Source organism: Schistocerca americana, unplaced genomic scaffold (genome assembly GCF_021461395.2).
Source record: "Schistocerca americana isolate TAMUIC-IGC-003095 unplaced genomic scaffold, iqSchAmer2.1 HiC_scaffold_1187, whole genome shotgun sequence".
NCBI lineage: Eukaryota > Metazoa > Arthropoda > Insecta > Orthoptera > Acrididae > Schistocerca > Schistocerca americana.
In genome coordinates this window covers 7,501-15,000 of record NW_025725250.1, presented here as the reverse complement: position 1 = coordinate 15,000, position 7,500 = coordinate 7,501, and the positions used below count along the sequence as shown (strand labels likewise).

Here is a 7,500-nt window from a genome sequence, read left to right as displayed (position 1 = left end):
CATCTATGCGAATCTGACAACACTACGTCCGCCATGTCGAGCGCACCGCAAAACATACCGCCATCTGTAGGTCTCCCGCAACATGACCTCCTGCAACGACGATACCGTCATCTATGAGACGCCAAGCCGACTAAGACAGCGATGGGCCCACAGTGCCCTTCTTTCGACCCCACCCCAACGCCAGCGCCTCTGCCGCACGAAGTCGTGGACCGGCAATCACTCCACCTGCACCCGTTCGTGCCCCACCCCAACCGCCCAACTCGCAACTCCAGCGGATGAACGGCGGACTTTGCTCGCACTCGCAATGTGCAATCCACCCCTATAACGTGCGTTTCATGAAGAGTTATGTCCAATATGCGACATTCCCGCTGTCCATATACATGAGCTGCGAGCCGTACCACGTACGAGCTACAGACGCGATCGCGTTGCTCGCTGTACGAATGCAGATGCTCAGCGGCAGCTAGGAGGCGCTCCATCCATGTCGGTACCGGTGAGCGTTGCACTCGCAGTCGCAAAAACGTACGGCAAGTATATTACTCGGAAGAGTCAATGACAGTCCAAGCCCCCCTGCGTGGGAAGAGTCTTCCTAGGCCATGACCCACCGGAAGGGCGCAGCGTCCCCCACCCCAGACATGTGACGTCAGACTATCGGTATTGACGACTAGACTGATTCCTTATAATCATTTGCCATACACCGGTGGAAGCTGCCGAGACGAGTAACTACATAGCGGGCTCGCCGTGTCACTAATGTACAGAGATACAATAGTTTCGACTGGAACCGGATTAAACGTATACACGGCGCTGATTAGTAATAGATAGAGCCATCAGAATACAGATAATGTATAGACCTGTCCGTATACATGCTGAAAGACTCTGCTCACAATCACACGTCAGCCAGACACTCTTATCACGCACTACTCTCTGCCTGTAACAGGCACACAGACAATATGTAAGCACCAGCATGGAACAACACCCAGTGCATCCTCTCTGCCACATTAGACAATCCACACTATCATAACCAGACCGGGAGGTCCACTCGGAAAACAGAATATCCCACCCTTCCGACAACCACCATTGCTCAGCTAAGCCACCAACACCCACACATGTCCCAGACAGGGGTGCACCCAACATCACAATACTGCCTCCTGTCACACCACACAAACAATGGCAGGAATGAAAGACACAGGTCTGCCACAAGCATGGAATCAGAGCGCCGCCTGTTATGAGCCAAAGGTGCACCCTGACGTGGCAAATCAGATGATGCCGCAGTCATTTACTTACGATAATCACAATCAACAAACCGGGCCCCCCCCCCCCCCCCCCAAGTGCCTTAACCTAACCCGTATTGTACCTTAACCTAACCCGTATTGTACCTTAACCTAACCCGTATTGTACCTTAACCTAACCCGTATTGTACCTTAACCTAACCCGTATTGTACCTTAACCTAACCCGTATTGTACCTTAACCTAACCCGTATTGTACCTTAACCTAACCCATATTGTACCTTAACCTAACCCATATTGTACCTTAACCTAACCCATATTGTACCTTAACCTAACCCATATTGTACCTTAACCTAACCCATATTGTACCTTAACCTAACCCATATTGTACCTTAACCTAACCCATATTGTACCTTAACCTAACCCATATTGTACCTTAACCTAACCCATATTGTACCTTAACCTAACCCATGTTGCGCCTTAACCTAACCCATGTTGCGCCTTAACCTAACCCATGTTGCGCCTTAACCTAACCCATGTTGCGCCTTAACCTAACCCATGTTGCGCCTTAACCTAACCCATGTTGCGCCTTAACCTAACCCATGTTGCGCCTTAACCTAACCCATGTTGCGCCTTAACCTAACCCATGTTGCGCCTTAACCTAACCCATGTTGCGCCTTAACCTAACCCATGTTGCGCCTTAACCTAACCCATGTTGCGCCTTAACCTAACCCATGTTGCGCCTTAACCTAACCTATGTTGCGCCTTAACCTAACCTATGTTGCGCCTTAACCTAACCTATGTTGCGCCTTAACCTAACCTATGTTGCGCCTTAACCTAACCTATGTTGCGCCTTAACCTAACCTATGTTGCGCCGTAACCTAACCTATGTTGCGCCGTAACCTAACCTATGTTGCGCCATAACCTAACCTATGTTGCGCCTTAACCTAACCTATGTTGCGCCTTAACCTAACCTATGTTGCGCCTTAACCTAACCTATGTTGCGCCGTAACCTAACCTATGTTGCGCCTTAACCTAACCTATGTTGCGCCTTAACCTAACCTATGTTGCGCCTTAACCTAACCTATGTTGCGCCTTAACCTAACCTATGTTGCGCCTTAACCTAACCTATGTTGCGCCTTAACCTAACCTATGTTGCGCCTTAACCTAACCTATGTTGCGCCTTAACCTAACCTATGTTGCGCCGTAACCTAACCTATGTTGCGCCTTAACCTAACCTATGTTGCGCCTTAACCTAACCTATGTTGCGCCGTAACCTAACCTATGTTGCGCCTTAACCTAACCTATGTTGCGCCTTAACCTAACCTATGTTGCGCCTTAACCTAACCTATGTTGCGCCTTAACCTAACCTATGTTGCGCCTTAACCTAACCTATGTTGCGCCTTAACCTAACCTATGTTGCGCCTTAACCCAACACACGTTGGGCCTTAACCCAACACACGTTGGGCCTTAACCCAACACACGTTGGGCCTTAACCCAACACACGTTGGGCCTTAACCCAACACACGTTGGGCCTTAACCCAACACACGTTGGGCCTTAACCCAACACACGTTGGGCCTTAACCCAACACACGTTGGGCCTTAACCCAACACACGTTGGGCCTTAACCCAACACACGTTGGGCCTTAACCCAACACACGTTGGGCCTTAACCCAACACACGTTGGGCCTTAACCCAACACACGTTGGGCCTTAACCCAACACACGTTGGGCCTTAACCCAACACACGTTGGGCCTTAACCCAACACACGTTGGGCCTTAACCCAACACACGTTGGGCCTTAACCCAACACACGTTGGGCCTTAACCCAACACACGTTGGGCCTTAACCCAACACACGTTGGGCCTTAACCCAACACACGTTGGGCCTTAACCCAACACACGTTGGGCCTTAACCCAACACACGTTGGGCCTTAACCCAACACACGTTGGGCCTTAACCCAACACACGTTGGGCCTTAACCCAACACACGTTGGGCCTTAACCTGCTCTGTAATTGTCATACGACGCGTTAAATTAGTGTAGTGTTGCCTAACTGCAACCCCCGCAATATAGTTTGCTACTCGCACTGCCCGGTCCCCAGAGTATCGCTTCATGTTAAACACCTTGCAGCTATACACTGTAATGCGGATGGCGGCAGGACGTACATGCTCAATGCCCTTCGCAGTTGTTCATTGGCATTCGCATGGCGAAGCACAGCCTACGTTGTGGTACGGCTTGTGGCAACTGTCCGCTGATGTTGTACGTCCAAATCACACACTGTACCGCACATTGGTCCTCATGTACTGAATGATACATCGTGGTACATGTGTGACCGTACCACGACTGCGCCAACAACGGCGAACCATACGGTCCAAATATTGTGCACTCAGCTACGTGTCGTCTCCCTATAAGAGCTGGATTGCAGTATGGTATGCCGTGGATGGCGATCAGCATGAGCCGTCTGTTGATGTAGTGGCGCGTGTTGTCAGACGTAGTCGTCTCTTCTCACACACCGTGATAGCATGGTGCACTGCGTTCCACATCTGCGACATGCGACAGAGGCCGGTTGACAGTCGTTCGCGCAATGGACATCGCATACGTACGGGGGCCACCTTCCACGTGTTCGCGAAGCGTGCACATGTTGTTGCGTGTATGTGGGCAGACATAGTGTGTCGTGACACCTGACACAGGCATGCAACAATCGTTGAATTTGCAAATGGCGATGGACGTCTACGTTTGCTGGTGACGTTACGCAAATGAAGAACTGGTAAACCGTTGTGGTGCGGTTGTTCTCGCTAGAGGTGAATCAGTGATGGCGACGATCGGTTGAGCTACCAACCGGTTGTTTCAGCGATACCCACCATGCCCACGAACGTGAATGGCATGTGGGTGTGAAGCGATACGCGGCGGTGGCTGGGTGGGACCGTCCCCGGCCGGTGAGGGGGGGCCTTCCGGCGTGCTGGCCGCGCGGTGCGTGGGCGCACGCGCTACAGCCGGCTGGTGGGGGCGGCCAGTGGCAGGCGCGCCGGCCGACGGAGGCGGCAGGCGGCGCAGCTGCGCGCCGGCGCACCCTGCACGCGGCGCCGTGCGGCCAAAGTAGGTCCTCGCGGGCCCGGTGCGAAGCGCGGTGGACATCTGCAGTGTGCTGGTCCGATTGAGGACTGTGTGCGCTGAGGATGCGCCGCCGCCCGGCGCTCGGCGCCGCGACGCCGTCTGCTGCTCGGTCGCCTCTGCGGTTCTCGCAGGTGGATTGTATCGCAGCTGTGCGGACGTGTTGGCGCGTGCGCTGTGCTGGGAGAGTTCGCTTCGGCACCCAAGTGGGGCTTTTGTCCTTCTGTGGCGCTGGCGTTGGAGCTGCCGGCCACCGTAGGTGGCGCGTGTTGTCTCCCGCCGGCAATGCCACGACAGCACGCTCCCGGGCCTCTGTCGGCAGCGGCAAGCTCAGTTGGGAGCACGGGTGGTCGCACCTAAAGCGTCTACTCGCCAAACTCCGGGCGATTGCGCCTCTCTCGAACCCGACCAAGTACTTAGGACGGCGCTGCGCGCCGCCGGGACCTGAGAGGGTTTCGAGGTGTATTGTGCAGGGGAGCTCAGCCTCCTCCTGTTTGCAGAATAATTGAGCGGACGCTTGCGTGTTCGCGCGGGCCCCCGGGACACACTCCCGGGCGGCCGGCTGCTCAGCTCTAGTTGACGCAGCTCCCTGGTTGATCCTGCCAGTAGTCATATGCTTGTCTCAAAGATTAAGCCATGCATGTCTCAGTACAAGCCGCATTAAGGTGAAACCGCGAATGGCTCATTAAATCAGTTATGGTTCCTTAGATCGTACCCACGTTACTTGGATAACTGTGGTAATTCTAGAGCTAATACATGCAAACAGAGTCCCGACCAGAGATGGAAGGGACGCTTTTATTAGATCAAAACCAATCGGTCGGCTCGTCCGGTCCGTTTGCCTTGGTGACTCTGAATAACTTTGGGCTGATCGCACGGTCCTCGTACCGGCGACGCATCTTTCAAATGTCTGCCTTATCAACTGTCGATGGTAGGTTCTGCGCCTACCATGGTTGTAACGGGTAACGGGGAATCAGGGTTCGATTCCGGAGAGGGAGCCTGAGAAACGGCTACCACATCCAAGGAAGGCAGCAGGCGCGCAAATTACCCACTCCCGGCACGGGGAGGTAGTGACGAAAAATAACGATACGGGACTCATCCGAGGCCCCGTAATCGGAATGAGTACACTTTAAATCCTTTAACGAGTATCTATTGGAGGGCAAGTCTGGTGCCAGCAGCCGCGGTAATTCCAGCTCCAATAGCGTATATTAAAGTTGTTGCGGTTAAAAAGCTCGTAGTTGGATTTGTGTCCCACGCTGTTGGTTCACCGCCCGTCGGTGTTTAACTGGCATGTATCGTGGGACGTCCTGCCGGTGGGGCGAGCTGAAGGCGTGCGACGCGCCTCGTGCGTGCTCGTGCGTCCCGAGGCGGACCCCGTTGCAATCCTACCAGGGTGCTCTTGAGTGAGTGTCTCGGTGGGCCGGCACGTTTACTTTGAACAAATTAGAGTGCTTAAAGCAGGCAAGCCCGCCTGAATACTGTGTGCATGGAATAATGGAATAGGACCTCGGTTCTATTTTGTTGGTTTTCGGAACCCGAGGTAATGATTAATAGGGACAGGCGGGGGCATTCGTATTGCGACGTTAGAGGTGAAATTCTTGGATCGTCGCAAGACGAACAGAAGCGAAAGCATTTGCCAAGTATGTTTTCATTAATCAAGAACGAAAGTTAGAGGTTCGAAGGCGATCAGATACCGCCCTAGTTCTAACCATAAACGATGCCAGCCAGCGATCCGCCGCAGTTCCTCCGATGACTCGGCGGGCAGCCTCCGGGAAACCAAAGCTTTTGGGTTCCGGGGGAAGTATGGTTGCAAAGCTGAAACTTAAAGGAATTGACGGAAGGGCACCACCAGGAGTGGAGCCTGCGGCTTAATTTGACTCAACACGGGAAACCTCACCAGGCCCGGACACCGGAAGGATTGACAGATTGATAGCTCTTTCTTGATTCGGTGGGTGGTGGTGCATGGCCGTTCTTAGTTGGTGGAGCGATTTGTCTGGTTAATTCCGATAACGAACGAGACTCTAGCCTGCTAACTAGTCGCGTGACATCCTTCGTGCTGTCAGCGATTACTTTTCTTCTTAGAGGGACAGGCGGCTTCTAGCCGCACGAGATTGAGCAATAACAGGTCTGTGATGCCCTTAGATGTTCTGGGCCGCACGCGCGCTACACTGAAGGAATCAGCGTGTCTTCCTAGGCCGAAAGGTCGGGGTAACCCGCTGAACCTCCTTCGTGCTAGGGATTGGGGCTTGCAATTGTTCCCCATGAACGAGGAATTCCCAGTAAGCGCGAGTCATAAGCTCGCGTTGATTACGTCCCTGCCCTTTGTACACACCGCCCGTCGCTACTACCGATTGAATGATTTAGTGAGGTCTTCGGACTGGTACGCGGCATTGACTCTGTCGTTGCCGATGCTACCGGAAAGATGACCAAACTTGATCATTTAGAGGAAGTAAAAGTCGTAACAAGGTTTCCGTAGGTGAACCTGCGGAAGGATCATTACCGACTAGACTGCATGTCTTTCGATGTGCGTGTCGTGTCGCGCAACACGCTACCTGTACGGCTCGCAGTAGCCGTGCGCCGCGTGCGGAACCACGCGTGCTTCTCAAAACTAACGCCAATGTTGTGTGGTACGAGCGCTGAAGCGCTGGAGCGGCTGGCCTGCGGCACCTGGCGCCTGGCGCCGGTTTTGAATGACTTTCGCCCGACTGCCTGTCCGCTCCGGTGTGGAGCCGTACGACGCCCATCGGCCGTGAGGCCGTTGGACACAGAACGCTTGAACAGGGGCCGCCACACGCCTACGTCCCGCCTATGCAACTGTCTTGAAAGAGACAGTGTAAACTAAGAAAAGATCACCCAGGACGGTGGATCACTCGGCTCGTGGGTCGATGAAGAACGCAGCAAATTGCGCGTCGACATGTGAACTGCAGGACACATGAACATCGACGTTTCGAACGCACATTGCGGTCCATGGATTCCGTTCCCGGGCCACGTCTGGCTGAGGGTCGGCTACGTATACTGAAGCGCGCGGCGTTTGCCCCGCTTCGCAGACCTGGGAGCGTCGCGGCCGCCTGTGGGGCCGGCCGCGCCTCCTTAAACGTGCGATGCGCGCCCGTCGCCTGGCGGTTCGCATACCGGTACTTACTCGGTAGCGTGCACAGCCGGCTGGCG

General features: G+C 54.0%; 2 non-coding genes across 2 annotated transcripts; both read left to right on the top strand.

The window, feature by feature from the left end:
• Positions 1-4,921: 4,921 nt before the first annotated feature.
• LOC124562822 lies at positions 4,922-6,831 on the top strand. The gene has a single exon (XR_006969647.1). It is a non-coding gene; the product is annotated as a small subunit ribosomal RNA (ribosomal RNA).
• A 351-nt stretch (positions 6,832-7,182) lies between these two features.
• On the top strand, positions 7,183-7,337 carry LOC124562816. The gene has a single exon (XR_006969642.1). It is a non-coding gene; the product is annotated as a 5.8S ribosomal RNA (ribosomal RNA).
• The last annotated feature ends 163 nt before the right edge of the window (positions 7,338-7,500 follow it).